We start from the raw sequence: 27333 nt of genomic DNA on the forward strand, positions 1-27333 counted from the left end.
AGCCATTTAAAATATTACCATACTGTGCACTGACATTTAATTTTTTTTTTATAGAACTATATGTTTTAATTAACATAAACATAACAGTGTCATGACTGAGAGCCAGAAAAAAAGAGTTTGTTTTGTTTAACGACACCACTAGAGCACATTGATTTATTAATCATCGGCTGTTGGATGTATGTCAACCATTTGGTAATTTCAATATATAGTCTTAGAGAGGAAACCCGCTACATTTTCCACTTGTAGCAAGGCATCTTTTATATGCACCATCCTATAGACAGGATAGTACATACCACGGCCTTTGTTGCACCAATTGTGGAGCACTGCCTGAAACGAAAAATAGCCCAATGGGACCACTCATTGGAATTGATCCCAAACCGACCGCGAGCATCAAGCGAGTGCTTTACCATTGGATTACGTCCCGTCTGAGAGATAGGGAAATAGCTCGGCTTAAAAGGCGAGGTTTGGAATATTCGTTATATTGAGTACAGAAAGTGTCATTGTTCTTGTTAGTCAGTACCATATGTGAGAAGGGAGGAAGCAGTGTCCCAATATCAGTCACCAATAAAACACAATTAGGTCATCTGGAATTATTTGTAGACCCACCATCCATAAAACAAACGTAATTTGGATGTATCCATTCGTCTTCTGAACATCTGTGTGTGTATTTCTGGAAGAAAAGCTACCCGTTGCCAACAATGACGATTCCTTGGGGCAAACCTAACAAACGTTCACCGTTACGAGAATTAAAATCGAATAATCTTGCAAACTAAGGTCAAACAAAATATATTTCTGGTCTCTGGTCAGCGCGCGCGTCGATTTTGACCTTGCTCGTCAACCTTTTTATATTGTTATTATTTTTTAATTTACCGCGGTAGCAATAACAGGGACATCCATACCAGAAATAATGCAACGACGCTTTAAAGGGACATTCCTGAGTTTGTTGCACTGTAAGATGTTTCCGACTAATAAAACATTTCTACGATTAAACTTACATAGTAAATATGTTTTCTTGTTTAGAATCTCAGTGTCTGTATATTCAATGTGTTTCTGGTCGTCTTAATATTCGTGAGAAGGCCAAACTGGATTTTGTCTTCAAATAATTTCGTACGTACGAAATAAAATAAAATTTAATCTAGTACAAATATTCGAACGATCAGAAACACGTTTAATATATAGCCATTAATATTTTATGCAGACAAATATATTTGATATGTAATTACAATCGTTAAAACGTCTCCGTTAGTCGATATATATTCCTTTTGGTCGAATCCACTCTTTTCATAAACAATATTGTTTTAATGTTTTTAAACTTGCATCGCCGCCTGAATTGAGGAACTTTTGTCTAACCAGAAACCGACTATATCTTTTTTGGCCTAACAAATAGCAGCGTGTTCTTTGTTAAAGATACTGTCCTGGGATTGGTGTCATTGTTAATATGTTCCCCAACCAAGAGAGCTTTTTCACAAACTCAAATTACATATTCAACCTTTCGCCACTAGCTTTCTATAGTGTATTACCCTACCCGTTCTACGGACATTGGCTTGTCCAAAGTGATTTACAGAGTTGAAAAGGTTACATGTATTTTCGTGCTTACAATATCAGTGTCTTGGCATTCCATGTGATTTTGATCTAATGTCCCAAATAGTTCAAACTTCATTTTATTTCCAAATACATGTAAAATTATATATTCCAAATTATTCGGAGGTGAAGTCAGTTAGACCTCCTACACATATAGTACTGATATTCTGTATATCGCTTGCACACTCCCCTCCTCCCAGGAAAAAACAAAAAAACAAACAAACAAAAACAACAAAAAAACAAAAACAAAAAACAAACACACAACCCCCCCCCCCCCCTCCAAAAAATAAATAATAACAATAAAAAAACAAAAACAAAAAACAAACAAGAATAGAATAGAATAGATGTTTAACGACATCCCAGCACGAAAATTACATCAGCTATTGGGTGTCAAAACCCCCAAGAAAATACAACGATAACCGTACTAAATATGGAGTTGTATATTTAAAAAATCTATGGGGATTATATCTTTGTTATTTCATACCCATTACTATATGGATAGTTGCCACCTTCAATCGGATATTTTACTAACAATTTTGAATCAGTTGCTATTTTAACAATATTTGACCTATGGGTCTAACATTTTTACTGAAGGCGTGAACTATCCATATAGTAACGGGTGTGAAATATATCAGTCCACATATTAAATCATTCTATATTCGGATGGGTTATGTTTTTTGTGGTATGTTTTTGTGGGCTTTTTTTTTTGCATTTGTTGGTGGCTTTTTTCTTTCTTTTTTTTTTTCTTTTTTTACACTACAAACATGGATGATGATGAGATTAATGGTGAAGCCGCAGTATTTTATTTCGGTATGGGACTACTTAACAGGGCCGTACTCCACGCTTGCTGTCAATTGAGCCCGGGGTACACGGGTGCATGCCGGGTAATCATCCCCCATGTGGGGTCATACACTCGGGTTGACACACCCGTAATCGCACCCGTGAAGTGGGTGAAACTCGGTATATGTGGCCTTACACCTACCCCCATTGAGACTAGCGGTGCACTCACTCTGGGTTGGAGCCGGTTCTGGCATGAAATATTCGCCATTGCCTCAGGTGGGATACGAACCCAGTACCTACCAGCATCAAGTCCGCTGGTATAACCACTACACCACTGTGGCTAGTTGCTGGATTGTTGTTTTTGAGGGGGTTTAAGGGAGGTGGTAGGGGAGGGGGTTTAGGGAAGGGGGACACCCGATATATTATGTAAGTTTGGCCGGTACAAAGGTTCAGTTAATCAACAAACAAACATGTTATATTGGCAGCAAAGCCAGAACAGGCTCTTTTACCATGCTGACATAGCATACAGAGGTGATATATTGACAGTGATTCAGAAGATAACATCAGAGAAATCGAATCATCTGCTGAGCAATCTGACACACTTTATTCATATATTCCAACAAGACTCCATTGTGCAAACCATCTGTCTGTTGCCCAAGCTTGATATGATGCAATTGTGTCAATTTGGTGAGGAGAAAGACCCATCGGCTCTCGGCGGAGAGGGAAATGTAACACAAATTCAGAAGCTGAGCCATCATGCCTGTTGTCTAGAAACGAGAGCTGCCAAGGAGAAAGAACAAATCAAATTTGCTATTATTTTCACAAGTTGTTTGAACTACATGAATTGAATACGTGAAGAAATTATTTCTGTTTGGTATATGCTTCCTTTTGATTTGATCTCGTGGGATGTACACAGGATTTTCTTGGTCTTGTTGATCTTCTGTATACGTTGTTTTTTTGTTTTGTTTTTTTTTAGGTTTTTACTTGTTGATGTTTTTGTGTGCTTTACTTCTTTTTGGGGGATGGTGGGGGTCGAGTGTGGTGATGTTTTCTTCTTCTTCTTCCTCTTTTTTAGTGTACATATATAATTTTCTGAATTTTGCAATGGTAGAGAGATGGACTCCAAATATAAATTATATAACACATTGTATTTTTGTGGGATTAAATTATCGTCGTTTTGCTTAAAAACAAACAAACAAACAAACAAAACCCCACATATTTCGCGTGACACTTAAATTCGTGAATAGAAAAAGTAGTTTCATAAATTCGCCATACGTCCAATAAAAAAACAGCGCGATGGATATCGATTATAGACCGTGACGTATAGTTAACCTGACATTCATGTATCTGTTACGCGTAAGTCAACTACAAGTGCAACGGCTGTAAATACCTTTTAGTCGAAAAAGATGTTACAATTTGCTTAAAACCTGGTTTTTGAGAATATGTAAGAAATAGAACACTACATTCGTGTCCGTTAGATACCATTTATCTCACAACTCGTTTAAAAACGTCCCAAACGTGCTCTCGCTAGGTAGATACATTTTAAAACAGCTCGTTGTGAGATAAATGGTATCTAACGGACACGAATGTAGTATTTGTTTCCATAACAATACTGAATCTAATGTAAAAAAAAAAAAAAATACACCGCGCTTGTGGTGGCGTGAACTACAGATCTGGCAACAGACTACACAGAACATGAGCTATGTTCTGACAACGGGCCGAGCGCTCGCGAACTATACGACTGGTGTCATCTAAAATTATTTCATTGCATGGTTTTACCAGTCCTTTTATATGGTGGCGAAATTTGGGGTTTTGAAACTCTGTCATTAATGGAAAAATTATGTAACCAGTTTTTAAAATTGTTATTACCTGTAAGGAAGTCAACACCATTGTACATGCTATATGGAGAACTTGGACGTTATCCAGTATATATCACTGTAAAATTAAGAATGATTTCTTTCTGGTATCGATTAATCACTGGAAAACAGTCCCAAGTTATCGTTACTAGTCTATAAATTATTACTAAATGATGTGAACAATAATGTTTTTAATCACAAATGGATTATGTTTGTAAAATCAATTTTAGATGATGTTGGTTGTACATATATATGGCCCTCACAGTGCAGTGGTATTACTAGTTGTTCCTTGTTGAAAATATCTATTTCCACAAGGCTTACTGATCAATACTTACAATCATGGTACACCCACGTTAATAACTCATCCAAAGCTTCAAATTATAAATTATTAAAAAATACTGTTGCATTTGAGACATATCTCACACTTATAGAGAAAAAAACTGGTGTCCAATATTACGATTCGGATTTTCAAATCATAATCTTCCTATTGAAACTGGCAGATGGAAAAATGTATTACTAAACAATCGAATATGTCCATTATGTAAAAATTACGACATCGGAGATGAGTTTCATTATATATTTACATGCATGTTTTTTAAGAATGAAAGAAATCGCTATTTACCCGCTTTCTGTCAATCAAAACCAAATATATATACATTTTATAAATTATTTAACTAAAAAAAAGCTGGTTTCCTTAGAAAACTTTCTATATTTTGTAACTTAGTTATGGATACTTTCAAATCCTCTGGCTGATTTTCTGTGTGTTTTTGTATTTATGTATGTTATTGTACTTTCACCATCTTGTCACAATGTATTAATTGTTCTATGTAAACATGTCCTCATATGCCGTAGAATACGGCCTGAGTGTAAATAAAGTTCAGTTCAGACGGGGATCGATCCCAAAACCGACCGCGCATCAAGCGAGCGCTCTACCACTGGGCTACGTCTCGCCCCTAAATACAATAAATAGTAGGTCTGCCTGTCTACTTTCATATCATATCCATTCATCGTTTGACTAAAAAACCAGCCAAGCGAGCGAACGCGATCGCGCAACCTGAAAATTCTTAGCTCCACACTCGTTAGACCCAGACACAACTTCGGTGTGTTTTGGGCCTTAGTGAAGCTTAGATAACTGTCCGGATATACTACCATTGAGAATATTTTAACTGATCACGAATATACGTACAAGTACGTAAAATTACTCTTCTGCAGATAACATTTCAAAATTTGGAGTTGTAGAGTGCCGAACGTAATGTGATACCCAGGGGGCAAAACCATTTGTTTTCCCCTGAAAAATGGACCCGGCGTGCTGTAAAATGTTTTGCGCTAAAAATAATACCTAAGATATCTAGGATTACAACCTAGGTGGACAACCTTGTCGATAAGCTACAGGAAATGTGTAGGTCGCTGTTAAATATGGTGCCCTTTTGGGATAACCACGCAGTATTTTCCACTTCTCCAGTAGTTGGTCTCTTTAGGAAAGTATTCACTTTATGCTTGAAGTTCATTCTAAATGAATTTGACTGTGTAAATAATTTTGTTTTATAACATGTGCCCACCCTGCCCCCCCCCCCCCCCCCCCCCCGGGACCTTAGTTATTTATTAGTGGGTCATCACGAAAACTATATGTATACATTTGTCGATTTAAAAACAAAATTATCGATTATTTATTTCAATTTAAGGATGACCAATTCAGTCAAATAATTTTAGCAAAATCCAAGATGGCCATCATATTGCTCATCATTCAAAATGGCCACCAAAATGAAGAAATGTTCTAATGGGTTTACCGAATATAAATTCCCTTTTTATCCTATGTATTTACTGCCATAGTTTTGTAGCATATTGATAATAAGATAGAAATTACCGAAAATGGCTGTCACAAAAAGAGAAATGTTATCAGATATGGCATATAATAATAATATGCAGACTTGGTAAGACATTTTCACAAACATAATACCTAGACTGAGTGAGTTAACATTGTGCATGTATTTTGAGTAGGGTTGATATTGCGGTCAGCTTTACTATTGCAATAGTATTGTGATAGTTATAATACTATTGTGATTGTATTGCAATAGTGATAGTACTATTGCAATAGTATTGTGATAGTTATAATACTATTGCAATAGTATTGTGATAGTTATAATACTATTGTGATTGTATTGCAATAGTGATAGTACTATTGCAATAGTATTGTGAATTCTTAAATCGCTTGATAACCAATATGTCTGTCTGTCTGTCTGTCTGTATGTAAACATGTATGTTTTTTGTCAGTGTGAGTGTGCGTGCTTATGTACGCATGTTTGTGTTTGTATGTATGTATGTATGTGCTTTTTATTATTGTCACTGGGTAATTAAATCATACATCGGTCGTAGACCATAATTCACTATGCATACTATCGAAACTATCGATAGGTGAGCAAACAATTGCGATAGTTATCGATAGTTGAATTAATTAACTATCGATGCATTGCTATCGAGGAACTGATTATCGCAACATATCGATAGTTCGATGTATTGTTACACCACTAATTTTGAGAATGTTATCAGATACCGCATCTACTAATATTATACAGACTTGGTGAAACATGTTCACAAAGAAACAAAGAGTATCGGGAAATAGTTGATGATTGACATATCTCATGTGGACGTTTATCAATGGTCTAATGGTTGTTTCATAAATTATAATGAATTCGTTTTTGTGGTATATTTTGGTGGGTAAGGTGAAATGTTATATTGTTTTAACTTCACTTTTTTTCTGGTAAATTTATTAATGGTTTAAAATTTTAAATAAGGTATACACTACTACAGACTCTTGTGTAAAGTACTTTTAAGATCAACTTGAGATATAATCCTGTTTAGGAAAGATTTCACATGCGATGCCCTTCATCCAGCTGCTAATGAATACAAAGATAATTGTATACTATAATTTGATTTTGATGAGAGAAAAAAATGGTTGTGTATTTATAATATGAAATGGCTGATCACAAGCAAGCCACGGGGGCTGTTTATGATGAGCGAGGTGTTAACGGGACATCACCAAAGTCCTTGTTAAGAAACAATATCCGGCTTCTTTGTCCACAACCACCAACTTCAGTAGTATGCATAATTCACATTAATTATCTGCCCCTAGTACTTTCAAATCTTGAGTAGACAGGATTGTGGACTACCTTAAAACATTGCCAGGTACTATTCTTCATCTTGTCCACAGAATGACAATGCTAGTGAACAGAGAATCTCTGATATCAGTCAAATCGTACTAAAGCTGTGAGAATAGGACGACTTTCTTACAAATGAAAGACATGTGTTATTTAACGACGCACTGAACACATTTTATTTACGGTTATATGGCGTCAGACATATGGCTAAGGACCACACAGATATTAAGATAGAAAACCCGCTGTCGCCACTTCATGGGCTACTCTTTCCGATTAGAAGCAAGGGATCTTTTATATGCACCATCCCACAGACAGGGTAGTAAATACCTTGGCCTTTGATATACCAGTCGTGGTACACTGGCTGGAACGAGAAATAGCCCAAATGGGGCCACCAACGGGTATCGATCCCACTTCTTACAAATGATGCCAGCTACTTGTTCTCTAGTCTTTTACGTATGGATAGGACATATATTACAAAGGATACCCAATATAGGTATCCATAAAGAGGCTGACCCAAGGCTTTCATTGCATGCTATTCTTCAAGGTATACAGACACACGTGGCATAGCTGATGATACTGGTGGTACTCCATTTCTTTACTGCTACGAAATGCGAGGGTTCTTTATACTTTCGGCAAATACCATCAATATTGAAAAGAGGGATAATTAATCTGCCACAATGTCAAGGCATTGGTGGCATCATGAAAATGTCTACCAGCTTTCCGTGTGGCAGCTGGGAGAGAGTATACCCTTCCATCATACTGGGGTCAACATATCACATATGTACATGTGGATACGATTATTGATTTTTTTCTGCATGTGATATACATCTGCCCCAAAACGGACAAAACAACAACACCAAGTGAAAGTTGGTATATCATGTTATTCCCTGACAAAGGGAGACAGATGTCATTCCCATCTTTGAATTACTTGTCTGTAAACAAAAGTTCACTGATATATAACTTTCTGCGAATGCATCTTATGACACGTGATATGGTTGATAAATATATAAGATAAAGATATTAATTAAGGAGACCTGAAACAGATTTGGTCAACCATCTTTTATTCTATTTTACATGTTAAGCATTATGGTGACCATCTTGGATTTTGAAAATTATTTGCTTGAATTGACCATCCTTGAATTGATATAAATCGGTGCAAAAAGTCCGCAAATCGATTAAACTTTACATAAATAAGTAAGTTTCCATACTAATAACGGGGTGGGGGGTGGGGTATGGGGGGTCTGAGGGGTCACATTGGACACATGTTATCACAAATCAGTTAACACCATCGGATTACTTGAGAAAAATCCATTAGAAATCAACTTTAAAAATAAAGTGAACACTTTGCAAAAGATACCACATCTACGACTTACTATTGCCGTATTGGCCAAGTGGAAGACACTGCGCGAATTTCGAAGAGAGCCATCATATTTAACAGCGACCTACAAATGTCCAGTTGCGTGTTGGCAGAGTTGTGTTTCCTAGATGTATGTAGATGTGATTTTTGGTGACAAACCTTTTATTACATACCCACTGAATCTTACTATAGTAATAAAGACAATTATTACCCATATGGGCTCAAATATACGTGGTAATATTTTTTCGATCTCTGCACAGTGTGCAGATTGCTTCTACAGTCACTGATTGGCTGGCTTTAAAAAGACAAGATTTGATTGGCAATTACATACTGCCGGGACTACTTTTTGTTCATTCATGATTCCATTCATCGGTCAAACTATTACTACGAACTTCAAATATTTGTTTACAATACGAACATTTACGGAATTAAAAATAAAAATATATGTACAAATGTTTAAAAATGTTTTTATTTTATTATTTTGACTGGGTTTATTTTGGAACTATTCTTTGGTGGATACTGTTGGGTGTGCACCAGTAACGGCGCGTATGAATATATTGTTATGGCTGGTAGAGCTTGTTAGTTGTTACAGCAACGAGAACGTAAATATACTTTTAAAATCGTTAAAGATTGACAATGGGTAATAAAGAGAATAACCAACTCACTACGAGGAATTACGGATTATCTGTCCCTCGTGAATTAATGCTGTAAAACCCTCGCCAGAGGCTCGGGTTTACAACATTAATTCACTCGGGACAGATAATCCGTAATTCCTCGTAGCTCGTTAGTTATTCTCTAATTCTGACCGTCCAATAAACAAATATGTTATGCGTAGTACGTTGTTACCCGAATGACGTCATGTTCCTATCCAGGAATGACGTCATGTTCCTAGCCAAGACACTCAGCGTTTGACAATTCCATAAAATGCAACTAAATTGCCAGACGAAGTAAGCTGTGTTATTTTATTAAACTTTTGTTAATCATAATATAGACAGGTGGTATGTAATAAATACAGAACCACATACCAGATGTTTTTCCCATGTTATTTAAACTCTGTGCAATACATAGACATAGCCACATACCAGTTGTTTTGCCATGTGCTGTATATACTGTCTGTGATAACGTACAAATTACAAAACCCTGGTTACTAATGGCAACAATTAGCGGATTTCCTCTCTAAGTCTATGGATTCATAAATCAATGTGCTCTAGTGGTGTCGTAAAGCTAAAAAAAAAATTTATCCAGAAATGTTCAATGAAGATTGCAATGTTTTCTAATACTCATCAAACTTATCCGTCTTATGCATACATGTACATCGATTCATGCCACCTTCATGGGTTTTTTCTGTCAATATTTGAATCATCATCATCACAACTTCTCTTTTTTTCTCCCCTCCTATCACAAATCAGAACTCGCTGCGTGACGAATATAACAAGTATGATGGTGATGACAGGACCAATGAGAAAATCTGTCGGTTTGGCTGATCCTGTATTAAACGTTGGAGGTTAGAGATCCGAAAGCAGAATCAGATAATGTATCTCAAAATGAAAACGACAATCCTATTACAAATGTCTCTTCGACTTTGTGCAGAATGCGCCTCGTCTAGTGGAAGCCTCGCGAGCGTACGTCACAGCGGAAGTGCACGTGTAATTGAAGCCATATAAATAAGAACGAGTAACGACCACGAGTGTTTGACCGACCTCGGTGGTGTACAGGTTAAGCTATCGGTTGTAAGATTGGTAATTTCGGGGTTCACATCTTGGTATCCGCCGACCCCGCTGCTTACGGAGGGAGGTGTAAGGCAACTACATCTCTCGCCTTTGATCAGTTGTGGTGCACTGGTTGGAACGATTAAAAAAACAATCAGTTGAATGAATCCACCGAGGTTGTTCGATCCTGCGACGCAAACACCTCAGGCGAGTACTTAACCCACTGAGCTAAATCCCGCCCAAATTGACATTAAATGCATATATAAACATTCTCTCTCTCTCTCTCTCTCTCTCTCTCTCTCTCTCTCTCCCTCTCTCTCTCTGTTTCTCTCTCTGTCTTGTATGTCTGTCTGTGTGTCTCTCTCTCTCTCTCTCTCTCTCTCTCTCTCTCTCTCTCTCTCTCTCTCTCTCTCTCTCTCTCTCTGTCTCTGTCTCTGTCTCTTTCTCTCTCTATGACTCTCTGTCTCTCTCTCTCTCTCTCCCTGGCTCTGTCTTTATCTCTCTCTCTCTGTCGCTCTCTCTCTCTCTGCCTCTGTCTCTCTCTCTGTCTCTCTCTCTGTCTCTCTCTCTCTCTCTCTCTCTCTCTCTCTCTCTCTCTCTCTCTCTCTCTCTGTGTGTGTGTGTCTCTCTCTATGCCTCTCTCTCTCTCTCTCTCTCTCTCTCTCTGTCCCTCTCTCTGTATCTCTCTCTCTCTCTCTCTCTCTCTCTCTCTCTCTCTCTCTCTCTCTCTCTCTCTCTCTCTCTCTGTCTTTATCTGTCTTCTCTGTCTATCTCTGTATCTGTCTCTATCTGTCTGTCTCTGTATCTTTCGGGGAAAGAAGGAACGTAGCTCGTCGGTGGGTTATTTCTTCTTTCAGCCAGTGGTATATCAAAGGGCGTGGTATGTGCTATCCTGTCTGTTGGATGGTGCATATAAAAGATCCCTTGCTACTACTGGAAAAATGTAGCGGGTTTCCTCTCTTTGATTATATCAAATTTACCAAATGTTTAACATCTAATAGCCGATGATTAATAAATCAATGTGCTCTAGTGGTGTCGTTAAACAAAACAAACTGTTTTAACTCTCTTTCTGTATATCTGTCTTTGTGTGTGTTTCAATTTCTCTTTCTCTCTCCCCATCTCTCTTTCAATTTCTCTTTCTCTCTCCCCATCTCTCTTTCTATCTCTCTTTCTCTTTCCCCATCTCTCTCCCTCTCTCTCTCTCTCTCTCTCTCTCTCTCTCTCTCTCTCTCTCTCTCTCTCTCTCTCTCTCTCACACACACACACACACACACATACACATACACATACACACCACACCACACCACACCACACACGCACACACACACGCACACACACACACACACACACACACACACAATAACCGAACCAAAGTAATAAACTATTCATTAATGTCCAGGTCAGACAGCAAAGATAGCTTAGGAGAAATCCCATGACAGCGTGCCTGAACCTGAATTAGATATAAAAACGAAAAGCAGGCTTAAAGAGTCTTTAAGTTTGAGGCCTGTTCTACAACTGGCCACATGGGAAAGGGGGAAGTACTTAACACATTCGTATTCCTACATTCACAGCCACTCATCCCCATCAAGTTGACTTTCAGCAGTAACATGCATAGGCGTACGGGCTCCCATTTTTGTTGGCGAGGCAGTCTGCCTTTTGCCCATATTGAACTGAAATGCTAGAATCTGGATAACAACATTTATTCATATTAGCTTTGTTGCCAAACAGCTATATAGTGTTGCAAACGAATCACTTCGCATTTTTACATGGAGTACAGTTAACTTTGAGGGTAGAGTAATGGAAGTACATGGTAAAAAGGTCTCAAGTTAGCACAATTTTACCGAATATCTGTATCATTTTTGTACGAATTTGAGGTATTGCTCCAGCACTAGGGGGCAGTGGTTTATGGTAACGCTCGTGGACGTACGCGTATGGTAACATGTGCTTAATTATAACGTTTAAGATAATAATCTTTAATAGTCTCAGTTCGCTCAAAACAGGTAATACAGATACGGGTACTGTCGGAAATGATTAACCCTCTAAGGCTGACAATTTTATATATGTTACAGAATTTCTAAATTTCGATGCGTTTAATACTTGAGGAAGTGTAACTCACTTCATGAGGATATTATGCATTTAATGCTTATAACGACGCACTCAACACATTTTTATTTACGGTTATATGGCGTGAGAAATATGGTTAAGGACCACACAGATATTGAGAGAGGAACCCGCTGTCGCCACTTCATGGGCTACTCTTTTCGATTAGCAGCAAGGGATATTTTATATGCACCATCCCACAGACAGGATAACACATACCACGGCCTTTCATATACCAGTCGTGGTGCACTTGCAGGAACGAGAAATAACCCAATGGGCCCACCGACGGGGATCGATCCCACACCGACCGCGCATCGAGCGAGTGCCTTACCACTGGGCTACGTCCCGCCCCTCGTTCCATCCAGTGCACCACAACTGGTATATCAAAGGCCGTGGTATGTGCTACTAATGAAGAAAAGTAGCGTGTTTCCTCTCTAAGACTATATGTCAAAATTATCACACATCCAATAGCCGATGATTAATACATCAATGTACTCTAGTGGTGTCGTTAAACAAAGCAATTTTTTAATGCTTATAAACATTATTCATTATTAACTGTTTTCAGAGAAGGTGCAACAAATGTAATCCTGCCACTTTACAAACTAAGCACAGTATTGGCGTATGTTTTATATTGGGCACCCTCGTTGTGGCCTACCCATACTGCCTTTCATCTGTTATGGCGCGATAGGCAAAAGTAAAGATAATGTGGGTGGAGATATGTGTTATTGGAGAGGACATTGCCCATATACCGCCTCCTTCCCTCTCCCACCCACACACCCAGCGGTTACGCCAGTGAACTATCACTGAAAAGCGGTAGCAGTGTAGGTTGAAACTATTGAAGATACTTGTGTTCACTGGACTAGTTTAAACGGTCAGCGCCCACTCTTGCCGCCCTGTGCAATATACCAGTCAATGAAAAATCAAAGACTGCAAGTGTTACTAAAACCAGACTATTAAGTGAATGTACCGAGAAACGCCAGACGAACGACAATTATTGTAAATAACGTAAAATATAGATTCAAGGACAAGGGCAATCAAAATACAATCCCCGAAATATTGTTACAAACACGTGTCGTTAAATCAGACTACTAATTCGTCTCGGGGTTCTTGCAGTGTGAATCAGGACAAAGTACTTCTAGCTTCCTAATTCATCCTTCAAATCCGGTTTAGTGGAACTGGAATCTCCAGAAGATTTTTGTTTTTTTTTAATTATGATTATACACTCCAAAAGGTGGGAAATGTTAGGAAAAGATTGTGGGTGAACAAAATGTGAGTGGGTGGGGGTTTTATATTTTTTTGTAATGGAAATGTTTTTACTTCTATCTATATGTCTAGTCTGACATCCAACAATAAAACAAAGTATTAAACACATTAATATTGCAATAAGAACAAAGAAAAACAGACTGTCTGATGTATAAGTATATTGCCATGTGCACGCCGTCATGCTGTATAAGTTATATACTTTAGGTTATACAACATATTCTGAATGGGTATTCGACTTTTTATGGGTTTATTTTGGATAACAAAAACTGAATTATATAGATTATGAATTCATTTAAGGACCAAAGTGTAATACCTGCATTAGCGAGGAAAGAAGAGTTGCCTGTGAAAGTGACACTTTAAGAAAGTTTATTGACCCCAGAAATAATATGGTAGCGTTACGGTGAGAATGTGTGGATTTTGTCAGAAGGCTGAAATAGTTTAATTACACGACTTGGAAAAGGCCACTGTAGATTCAATTACCATATGTACACCAAACCCCGAGTGGGGGAAACTGGAACATGTGATTGTGGCACTGTCGATCATTTGGCCACAGATCACAGTTATCTTCCCATTTAGTTGTCCGGAAATTTGTCCGCGCATGTAGTCTGCTGTTTGACTGTGATTATTTCATGGCAGACAGCTCTGAAGTGGCAACTATTTGACTGAAGTTGACAAGGGAGAGCATGTAGTTTTAAACGTGTAATTTGTTGACAATGAAGACTTGTTTGTGGTAATTCCGGCCCATGCAAAAGTAGTACTTTTTGTGTAAAATGGATGTACTGTGGCCAGGTTTAGTGGGTGTGTTTGTTCAAACCAATATCCTGGGAGAAAGAGCTGGACAACAGGGGTTATCCTTTTCAGGGTATGTGTCCCCCGGGCAGGCAAAGGTACATACCAAAATCCATGGGCCTGCTAATATTAATAAAAATATTATAGCCACTTACGTTATATAAAAACATATAGCGTAATTAATTTTGGACTGTGGTCATTTCCTGCAGCATTGTCCCTACTACCAGGACCAGGAGAAAGCAGTCTGGCATTCAGATGAACTACTGAGGGAGAAACTATTCGACCCCAAGGTAAACCTGCAACCTGTTTGAGCTATTGGGGTCCCAATCTGAGCGTTTGACACCACTTATTTATTAATCATCGGCTATTGGATGTCAAACATATGGCCATTTTGACAGTCATAGAGATGAAACCCGCTACATTTTTACTTTAGTAGCAAGGGCTCTTTTATATACACCATCACACATACAGGGTAGCACATACCACGGTTTTGATACACCAGTCGCGGTGTACTGGCTGTAACGAGAAATAGCCCAATTGGCCCACCGACAAGGCTGGATCCCAAACCGACCGCGTATCAAGAGAACACTTTATCTCTAGGCTACGTCCCGCCCAGAAAAAAGCAGTCTGACCTTCAGATGAACCCCTGAAGGAGAAACTATTCAGCCCCAAGGAAAACCTGCAACGCGCAGCAGCCTTTATCCGAGCCACTGCTGTCCCTGTCTGAGCGTTTGAATAAGCAAAAGAAGAACAAGAACAAGGACAAGACGAAATAGAAAAAGTAGTACACGTACTCTTCGTAGGATGGCTTAGGGAAGTAGAAGACTTAAAATATTTTATATCTATTTCCCCATGTCTTCTGTAATACAAAAGGGAAATTTCTTTGACATTAGAGCGGTTTCGCAACGACACCATTACTGTTACGGTTAATCCTAATGGGAGGAATTTTACAAAGCCTGTTTTGTTTTTCTTACTCGCGTCGTATAACTATAAACTAATTAAACGATTCCGTTTAAGAAAAACAGTGACAGTACTAATCGTTAATGCGGCGTTCACACAGTGCCGATTATGGCACCCGTTTGAGATCAGACAGCGCTACGACACGAAAAGTGAAAAAGTCGGATTACTATCCTCAATGATCTGGAATGTCCTATCATTGTCTGAACGCAGTTGTATACGTTCGTAACAGTGTCCTACGGGTCGGGAATGGTCCGGGGAGGTCGGCCAAGCACTCCCGACAGTTAGGTGTGTCCCGTAACATTCGGGAAACTCAGCCGATTTTGTCTAGTCGGATTACAATCGTGATTATGTCGTGACAGATTCTGCTGTATCGGATCAAAATCGTAACAATGTCCTGTGTTGTCTGGACGGTGTCTGGATGGTGTCTTGTGGATCGGGACGCTGTCGTGATGAACGGGCATGATCTGGACTATAACGTGACTAACGGTTTTCTAACTGATGTCTTCCGTCAGCGTCGGGTCACTGTCGGATCTCTGTCGGATCGCATTCGGGAGAATCGGGACGCTGTCGGGACAGATTTGATAGTTTTTTACCATGCGAAAGATACAAATCGGATCAGAATCGGATTGAGAACTGGAGAATCGGGACGAATTCGGCTGGAAACGGCTGAATCGGGACGCTTCCTGAACAATATCTGATTGTTGTCGTGATTTCCCGCCACGAATCACAGGATCTTGATTAGACTTTTGACAAATTTTAATCGGGAATGGTCCTATCAAGCACGGCAGAACTTTCGAATTATTTTAAGTTTATCATCAAGCGATGTCACGGGGATCCTATAATACCCGTAACTGAATGAAACACGATTGTCCAAATATCTCTCCTAACTGTATATCTATTAGATCTCTCTGTAACAGGCAGTTATACCCGCTGGTGGCTCGTCTAGGTATGATCAGAGATAATCTCTTATATAAAGTATATATTATTAAGCACGTTTAGTTCACTAGAAAACACAACAAAAACACAATACACTTTGGAATCTGTATTAACCTGCGCTGACAAATGTACTGCCGTAGTAGTTAATTCACAACAACAAATAATAACAACCCAGAACTGATCACTTAATTAGTTAATCTCTAGGTGTCTAGTTTACACAATATGCTAAACACTTCACCGTGACACAACATCCACACGTTTGATAATTGAGAAACGCTTCCAGGGGAACTTAATTAATAAAGGAATTACAACTCTATTCCTAACTGGTTAATTTTTAATTAACCCTAACTACTCATTCAATAACCTTGTAATACAGACTTAATACTGGTACATATCACAATAACAACAATAACCTACAGTTTACCTAGGTCCTCTAGGATGACTGGATAAGCTATATATATATATATATATCAGAACGGTGAGCCTACAGTATACTGCGTCAGATGACCGGCAGCACCGTCTAATAATATTGGTATAATACAGTATTAAAATATTTAAAGTCACATCCATCACAACAAGGTTATACAACAGAGCAGAAATGGTATTTACCAAGTCCAAACGGACTAACGTTCCCCCTGGAAGCCTTCCTATGTTTCTCCCCGATATCTCTAAAACCCTAGCTATTTATTCCAAACTCTCAGAGACAGCGAATATCGCCTGGGGGCACAACGCGGTACCTCACCTATCATCTGATATTTCCACCTCTCCCAGAGTCGGTATATTTTCTTAGATCGCCAGACTGGCTGTCGCCATTCCGCGAGCAATCCCCTGGCCATAAACAGCACTACCGGAGTTATTACGTAACTACTGGCCACATGGCCTCCACACCTGCGCTGGGTGTGTATTAGACGCTCGACGACCGTCGCGCAAAGGTATCACGTAACAAGTTCCCATCTGGGCTTAAGTGCAATTTGGAACTGCACACGGCCCTCTAAAACAATTAATATCGCCACAGGCGAAAACAAAATTAAGAGCATATTCCGTCACAAGCGATAATTCAACATGACGGCGTTTCATGTCCAAAGTAAATACTAAAATGAAACACTGTTGACAAATAATTTTACTCTTGGTTACTCTTTATTTTGTTAAATAAACTTTGTAAAGATAAAAAAAAAAAAAGAAAAAAAAAAAAAGGGTTCAAATAATTGAAAAAAAAAGAATTAATTTCCTAGTTGCTTTGCCGTTCATTGCAGTAATCGTGAGACGTGCATGTAGGCTATAAAAAGTAGCTCAATCAAATTCGTAAGTAAATCTAACATTGTAACAATCGAGCTCAGAATAAAGGGAGTACGTGTGTTTCCTCCAGTTATTTAAACATCAAAACTGTTAATTAATCCCTTAATTGGTATGTGTCAACTGCACACCAGTGACACTGGAGCATGCTCACATGTAATTAGCTCTGCGTACGCAATCACGTTATCAGCTGAGTGGGTATTCAAAGTACAGGTACTGCAGTAATGATTGACGTCCGTGTGACCGTCCGGTTTTCTGAGGTAAAATTTGTATTAAAGGAACACAGTGGGACCGGATAATTTCGTCCGGTGCAGTTTAGAGGGGTTTCCGGTTTAGAGGGGTAAATTTTAGTGTTGAAAGATACACAAATCACGGGACTGTAAAACGTCCGGTTTTGAGGGAATTCCGGTTTACTATATATATATATATACTGACACACAATGAAAACGCAAAACAGATATTTTTCAATATTTTGTTGTGATTAATGAAAAATATATTTATTGGACTTAAAATAACAATTTAGCCATTGGTTGGTACTTTTGTCTGGGTTTTAATCCTGGTTTTATTCTCGTTACACATACAATAGCAGAAACACACAAAATGGTGTGAAATGCGTTCACTACATGCTCAATCATGCTGCTTGGTCAGACTTTAAACTTTTTGGCAGCCATCTCTAAAACTTTGTTTATTTTTTTTTTGTAAATAGTCTGACACCCTTTATTTTTTGGCAGTCCGTCTAAATTGCTCTAATCACCTTCGACTTTGGATGAGCAGTCAAATTTTTTGTTTGGCCTAACTTTACCAGAGATAGTATTTTTTTTGAACTTACTAATTTCTATTCCAAATTCCGCCCACCTCAAACTTACTTACCTCCCCCCCCCCCCCCTTCCCCACGGATTTGGTCACTGGCTAAGTCAAAGGCTAAGTCCGGGGTGGGCGTGCCTGAACCTCTGTGGATATGGGCACGTAAATAGAGTTTCAGTTCAGTTCAATCATGCTGCATGCAATGCACGTGAAATGCCAGTATGTGAACATACAAAAGTCAGTAACGGTGTCATATTCCTCGTCACATTAAGAATGCCACGATTCGGAGAAGAACAAAGGGAGCAAGCGTTGGGCACGGTTCAAGGGGGGACTTCGCAAAGCCAAGTTGCTAGGACCTCAGAGTCCATCCATCAACTATTGGACGACTTGTTGAATGTCATCAACAGACCGGGAGTGTCCGTGATCGACCTCGACCTGGTCAACGTCCCGTTACGACCCCACTCCAAGATCGGCAGATTCGACGACACCACCTCCGTGACCGGTTCAGAACTACGACGATGACAGCAAGCAACACGATAGGACGTCATGGAAGGCCTATCCATCCGATGACGGTCATCCGTCGACTCAGAATGGTAATCATCCACCAGCCTTTTACCGGAGCATTGTTTTCTCAGATGAGTCCCGTTTCTCTGTCTCCTTTGCCGATGGAAGAGCACGTGTGTACTGAAGTCTAGTGGTTATGGGGGGGGGGGGGGGGGGGGGGGGGGTGCAATCAACTGTGATTTCAGGTATGATCTCATCATTGTCCACGATGCCCTTATAGCCCAGCGTTATGTTGACGTTATTCTAAGACCAGTTCTCTAGCCACTTTTGCGCCGTCACCGAAGACCAGGAGGTCCCCTTCTGTTTCAACAAGACAATGCCCGTCCACATACTGCAAGAATTACCCAGGCATTTCTTCAACAAGCCGGTATCACCGTTATGAACTGGCCTGCCGTTTCACCGGATTTGAACCCAATTGAAAACATGTGGGATGAGTTAGAACGTCGTGTACGTCACCGCCAGCCACCACCGCGTAACGTCGCTGAGCACAGGCGTTGCAGGAGGAGTGGAGAAACATTCATGTGGCTTATTTGAGATGTTTGTGCCAATCCTTTCCCCGTCGTCGTCACGCATGCTCACGGGCCAATGGTGGACACACCAGATACTGACCTTGATGGGGGGGGGGGGGGGGAGGGGTGTTGAACTTTTCGATTACGAATGCAACTCGATTACTGATGATAACTGGCCATATTTCCATGTAAATGTATCTCACGAATACCAGTCATTAATGTCATATTACATTATCCATCAATTCATTAATAGTTTGTCGTTATTTGCAATGAAAAGTTGTTTTTGCGTTTTCATTGTGTGTCAGTATATTTATCATATAATATCTTACATTTTCAGTGCAATCAAAGTATGTGATATTTTTTAGATCACATACTTGATAACTTTACAAATTACTGTCCGAACCAAATTGTTAACAACTACAAAAAATTACTCACCTACCTTTAATTACCGTTACATTTCCCCAAAATTTTGTCCACACACAAGTTGTGAAAAAAACATTAAAGTGACACAGCTTCCACACATGATACTATAACGATGTCGCCAGTATCGACTTTGCTGAGATAGCATCGGGCAAAATACATGCAGTTTTCAGGCCTCTGCCATTGTGCTTTTTTATGGAATATTCTTCAAGAGGGGTGAAAGCCTCCAAAGTACGTGTCGTATTTAATATAAAATCAATTATCTTTAGTGGTTGTCACGGGGATTCTATAATACCCGTAACTGAATAAAACACGATTGTCCAAATATCTCTCCTAACTGTATATCTATTAGATCTCTCTGTAACGGGCAGTTCAAAACCGCTTTGGCTCGTCTAGGTATGATCAGAGATACGATCTTAAATAAAGTATATATTATTATAGCACGTTTAGTTCACTAGAAAACACAACAAAAACACAATACACTTTGGAATCTGTATTAATCTACGCTGACAAATGTACTGCCGCAGTAGTTAATTAATAACAACAATAATAACAACAACCCAGAACTTATCACTTAATTAGTTAATCTCTAGGTGTCTAGTTTACACAATATGCTAATCACTTCACCGTGACACAACACCCACACGTGTGATAATTGTGAAACGCTTCTAGGGGAACTTAATTAATAAAGGAATTACAACACTATTCCTAACTGGTTAATTTTTAATTAACCCTTAACTACTCATTCAGTAACCTTGTAACACAGAATTAATACTGGTACCTATCACAATAAAGACAATAACCTACAGTTTACCTAGGTCTTCTAGGATGACTGGCTAAGCTTTATATTACCAAATACTCGTATAATGTTAGAACAATAAGTCTACGATTTACTTCGTCAGATGACCGAAGACACTGTCTAAAGAATATTGGTATAATACAGTATTAAAATATTTAAAGTCACATCAATCACATCAAGGTTATACACAGAGCAGAAAATAAAATATTTACCAAAGTCCAACCGGACTAACGTTCCCCCGGGATACCTTCCTCTCGTTCTGTCCTTTTTGCTTCTCCCAGATATCTCTAAACCCTAGCTATTTATTATAAAATCAGAAAATCGCCTGGGGGTACAAGGCGGTACCTCACGTATCATCTGAATTCTACCTCTCCCAGAGTCGGTATATTTCTCTCTGATCGTCAGTCTGGCTGTCGCCAATCCGCGACCAATACCCTGGCCATAAACAGCACTACCGGAGATATTACGTAACTACTAGCCACATGGCCTCCACACCTGCTCTGGATGTGTATTAGACGTACCGATCGAGGACCGTCGCGCAGAAGTATTACGTAACAAGTTGCCCATCTGGCTAAGTGCAATTTGGAACTGCACACGGCCTTCTAAAACAATTAATATCGCCACAGCCGAAAACAAAATTAAGAGCATGTACCGTCACAGTGGTATATTTAAACAAACAAAATATAATTTTAAAAATTAATATGACGTCATCACGTTTGCTTTTATATCATAACATGTTATGACGTTGCTAGATTAAGTCATATCCTTTCACCCCTCTTGGAGAATATTCCATAAAAAGTCAAAATGGCAGCCAGCACAAAATTACATGTTTTTTGCCCTATGCGATCTTAGCGAAGTCGATATTGGTGACATGGTTATCATCTAGTATGTGGAATCTGTGTTATTGCAATGGTTTTTCCTAGATTTCTGTCTGGACAAAATGTGAGTAAAATCTAACGAAAAATAAAGGTACGAGAGCAACTTTTGGTAGTTGAGAGAGAGAGAGAGAGAGAGAGAGAGAGAGAGAGAGAGAGAGAGAGAGAGAGAGAGAGAGAGAGAGAGAGAGGTTATTACCAGAGTGTTTTTCGGTATCGTCAATATCATATATTAGGAATAAAAATTGTATTATGCGAGCCTCTGGCGAGTATAATACATTATTTTTATTCCTAATATATGATATTGACGATACCGAAATACACGAGGGTAATAATCTCTTTATCATATAAGCTCAAGCTCAACGTGTTTTTGTAAACTGTACACGCAACTTTAATTCCAGTCCGCCATTACTAGATATTTAAATGACGTAAGAATATGTGGCGCGGTGTATTTTTGAATGGAAATGACGTCAAACTCGAATGACGTCATTTTGGATGTCCTTACATCAAAATAAAGTTATGCCTAACGTTTTTTGTTTTCTGAACGCTGGAAGGCTTTCAGTGTCAAATTGCCATTGAAATGTTTTTATTTGATGACTATGAATGCATACGTCAATCATGGAGTTTCACCCAAGTACGTTTGCTTAAATGTCAATAAACCTAGTGCCGAGACCTCGACTAATTTACATCTAATTTGCAAAGTTATCAAATTCTTAAAGTATGTGATCTGAAAAATATCATAATTGCACTTTAATTGCACTGAAAATGTAAGATATTATACGATATATATATATATATATATATATATATATATATATATATATGTGTGTGTGTGTGTGTGTGTGTGTGTGTGTGTATGTGTGTGTGTATGTGTATGTATATGTGTGTGTATATGTGTATGTATGTGTATATATATATATATATATATAATATATTATATATATATATATATATATATATATATATATATATATGTCACGGGGATCCTATAATACCCGTAACTGAATAAAACACGATTATCCTAATATCTCTCCTAACTGTATATCTATCAGATCTCTCTGTATCGGGCAGTCTATACCCGAGTAACAACCCAGAGCTAATCACTTAATTAGTTAATCACTAGGTGTCTAGTTTACACAATATTCTAATCACTTCACGGTAATACAACACACACACGTGTGATAATTGAGAAACGCTGCCAGGGGAACTTAATTAATAAAGGAATTACAACTCTATTCCTAACTGATTAATTTTTAATTAACCCTTAACTACTCATTCAGTAACCTTGTAATACAGAATTAATGCTGGTACCTATCACAATAAAGACAATAACATACAGTTTACCTAGGTCCTCTAGGATGACCGGCTAAGCTTTATCTTTTTAGAACAGTGAAGCCTACAATTTACTTCGTCAGAGCCGGAGACACTGTCTAAATAATATTGGTATAATACAGTATTAAAATATTTAAAGTCACATCAATCACATCAAGGTTATACAACAGAGCAAAAAAATATATTTACCACGTCCGGACTGAACTTATATAGATCGTTCAGTGGACGACGTCCGTTTCCCCTGGATACTTCCAATGTTTCTCCTCGATATATCTAAAATCCTATCTATTTATTCAAAAATCTTAGAGACAGCGAATATCGCCTGGGGGCACAACGCGGTACCTCACCTATCATGTGATATTTCCACAAATTCCAGAGACGGTATATTTTCTTAGAAGCCTAGACTGGTCGTCGCCTAGTTCGCTAGAGATACCATGGTCGCGCGGAGGTATTACGTAACCACTCTCCACATGGCCTCCACATCTGGTCTGGGTGTGTATTAGGGGGTACGGTCGCGCGGAGGTATTACGTAACCAAGTGCCCAACTGGTCTAAGTGCATATTGGGACACAAGACTACCACCGTCGCGCGGGGCTATTACATAACCAAGCTGCAGACAGCCCTCTAAAACAATTAGCATCGCCACAGGTGAAAAGATAAGAGCATGTCCCGTCACAATATATATAATATATATATATATATATATATATATATATATATATATATATATATATATATATATATATATATATATATATATATATATATCGTATAATATCTTACATTTTCAGTGCAATTAAAGTATATGATATTTTTCAGATCACATACTTTACGTTTGCGTTATAATTTATCCAACTCCAGACGTTAGACGGGTGCGCTGAGATTAACAACTAATGGGTTATACGACGAGCGCTGAGATTAGCAACTGGACCATCGTAGAAGTGTGTTTGTTGGGGGGGGGGGGGGGGGGGGGGGGGGGGGGGGTGTCAGGATTTAGCTCAGTCGGATGAGTGCTCGCTTGGGGTGCTTGTGTCGCAGGATCGAACCATCTCGGTGGATCCATTCAGCTGATTGGGTTTGTGTTTTTTATTCCAACCAGTGCACCACAACTGGACAAACGTGCTTTCCTGTCTGTGGGAAAGTGCAAATAAAAGATACCTTGCTGGATTAGAAGAAAATGTAGCGGGTTTTCTCTGAGTCAGAATTACCAAGTGTTTGACATTCAATAGCCGGTGATTAATTAATCAATGTGCTCTAGTGGTGTCGTTTAACAAAAGTGGTGAGAGCAGAAGTGGCGAGAGCAGAAATCTGACCAACGTTTTGCTGACAGTTGGTAGTCTGAGTCTAACACAACAATAACTGTGTGGTTGCAAAACCTCTCTATTATCCCATATATTGTTTTGCTTACTCAAAGTCTATGATATGTCAGACGTATGTTAGATCATGTTAAATGCAACACACATGGTTTGGATATTTAAAGTGTAGGTCAGTCCCTATTATTTTCAAAACAAACATCCCTTGAAGTCTGTCTTTTATACAGATAACTCTTACGTTCTGCTAACTGGACAGAAAACAATAGAAATTGATTCTTAGTCACGATTTAAGTGTTAATTCCATTAAGATAGACCTCAGACATTTCGTAATGCATTATGCCCTTGAGGTAAGACAGGTTTCCTCATCCATTCCAAGCTGTTTAGAATTAACGGAGATTTCCTGAAATGTCTACTCCGTTCCTTTGGTCATTTTCAAATGGCGTGTATATCTGAAGTGTAGATTAGTAACTGGGATCGCTAATGCTGTTTAATTTCCGCTCGCATCACATTGATTTCACGCATTTCACGCGACACCTATAGGGGACTTCACAGGTCTGTCACCAGCTGACACTTCATTACGGCAGGAACTGTTAAGAAGGAAAGGAATGTTGGTTTAACGACAACTTAGCGCTCTCCTGAACGGCTATCAGGTGTCAAACATACGATCAGTTTTCCAGACTGTTTGTAACGCATACCTACACACACAGCGGTAGATAAGTACGTATATAGAACATGTCTATGAAGGCCACTTAAAGGCTAAGATAAACGTGTTTGTTACAGACAGGTGCCATTAAGATATTGATGTTGTACTAGAACTCAATGTACCGTATTGGTGGCAAGTACGTATTTTAAAAAAACTACATATCTTTCTCTGTATCTCCCTCTATATCTCTCTCTCTGTCTCTCTGTCTCTGTCTCCTGTTTTCTCTCTCTGTCTCTCTCTCTCTCTCTCTCTCTCTCTCCATCTCTCTCTTTCTTTCTTGTTTTTTCTCTCATTCAATAGCTATCTCTGACTCTTCTCTCTCTCTCTCTCTTCTCTCTCGGTGACTATCTCTTTCCCTCTTTGACCTATCTCTCCTCTCTCCTCTCTCTCTCTCTCTATTCTTTCCTCTCTCTTCTACTTTTCTCTTTTGAGATATCTCTTTCTCTTTGACCCATCTCTCTCTCTCTCTCTCTCCCCTCTCTGCTCTCTTCTCTCTCTCTTCTCTTTCTCTCTTCTCCCTCTCTCTCTCTCTCTATCTCTTCTTCTCTTTGAACTCTCTCCTCTCTGCCCCCTTCTTTTTGTTTTTATCTATCCTTCATTTATATATCTGACTATCTCTCTCTCTCTCTCTCTCTCTCTCTCCTCTTCTCCTCTCTCTCTCTCTCTTTGACTCCTCTCTTTTCTCCTCTCTTCTCTTCTCTTTCTTGTTTTTTTCTCTCCTTCCTAATCTCCATGACTTCTCCTCTTCTCTCCCCTCTCTCTCCCCCTATCTCTTTCTTTTTGACTCTCTCTCCTCTCTCTCTGTTCCTCTCTTTCACGTCTCTCTCTCTCCTCTCTCTCTCTCTTGTCTCCCTCTCTCTCCTCCTTTCCCTTTGACTATCATCTTTCTCCTTCCCCTTGACTATCTCTTTTCTTTTTGACTATCCTATCTCTTACTTCCCTCTCTCTCTCTCCCCTCTTCTACTCTCTCCTCTTTCTCTTTGACTCTCTCTCTCTCTCCCTCTCTCTTCTTTTTTTTCCTCCTTCACTATATTCTCTGACTCTTCTCTTCCTCTCTCTTCCCTCTCTCTCTCTCTCTCTCTCTCTCTTTCTCTCTCTCTCCCCCTATCTCTTTCTCTTTCCTTATCTCTTTCTCTCTCTCTTTCCCTTCTCCTCTCTCTCTTTCTCTTTCTCTTTTTCCCTTCCCCTCTCTTTCCCCTCTCTCTACTCTCTCTTCTCTCCTCTCCTCTATCTTTTTATGACTTCTCTCTCCTTCCCTCTTTGGTTTTTCTATCCTTCACTTTATCCTCTTTCTCTCTCTCTCTCCTCTCTGTCATCTTTCTTCCGATCTCTATATTCTTTCCCCTTTGACTATTTCTTTCTCTTTGCTCTCTCTTTCCTCTCCCCCTCTCGCCCCCTCTTTCCCTCCCTCTCTCTCTCCTTTCTTTTTGACCTATATCCCTCTCTCCCTATTCTTTCTCTTTGAATATCTCTTTCTCTCTTTGAATATCTCCTCTCTCTCTTCTTCTTCTCTCCTTTCTCTCCTTCTCTCTCTTTCTCTTTCCCTCTCTTCCCATTTTTCTTCTTTTGACTCTTTCTCTCTCTATCTCTCCTCTCTCTCTTTCGATTTTTTTCTCTCTCCTCTCTCTCTTCCTCTCTCTCTTCTCGCTCTCTCTCTCCTTCTCTCTTCTCTCCTCTCTCTCCTCTCTCTCTCTTTCTGTGACTTTCCTTTCTCTTTTGAATCTTCCTTTCTTCTCTCCTCTCCTCTCTCTCTCTCTGCTCTCCTTCTCTCCTCTCGCTCTTTCGCTCTCTCTTCTCTTCTTTGGACTTCTCTCTTCTCTTTGTATCTCTCTCTTTCTCTTCTCCTCTCTTTTTCTCTCTCCTTCTCCTTTTCCCTATGCTCTCTTTCCCTCTCCTTCTTCTTTCCCCTCTCTTCCTTTCTCTCTCTCTCCCCTCTCTCTCTCTCCTTCCTTCTCTCTCTCTCCCTCTGCTCTCGCTCTTCCAGTGGTTCGATTTCCTTTCTCTCACAGCACTTGAAGCTCCCCATTATTCCTTTTCCAAATCCATATAAATATTACGCGGCAAATAGCGGCACTTTCCCGCCTCCTCTTTAGACTCTGGATATAATTTCATTACCTTAAACACTGCTTGTCTCTGGGGAATGATATTAGGTGACACACTTTTATTTTCTAAATTTCATATGTGGGTTTCTTTCCTCTCTAAAACAGTTTTGTAAGAGGGTCCTTGTTCCCAATAT

This window comes from Gigantopelta aegis, chromosome 3 (assembly GCF_016097555.1).
Source record: "Gigantopelta aegis isolate Gae_Host chromosome 3, Gae_host_genome, whole genome shotgun sequence".
Lineage (NCBI taxonomy): Eukaryota > Metazoa > Mollusca > Gastropoda > Neomphalida > Peltospiridae > Gigantopelta > Gigantopelta aegis.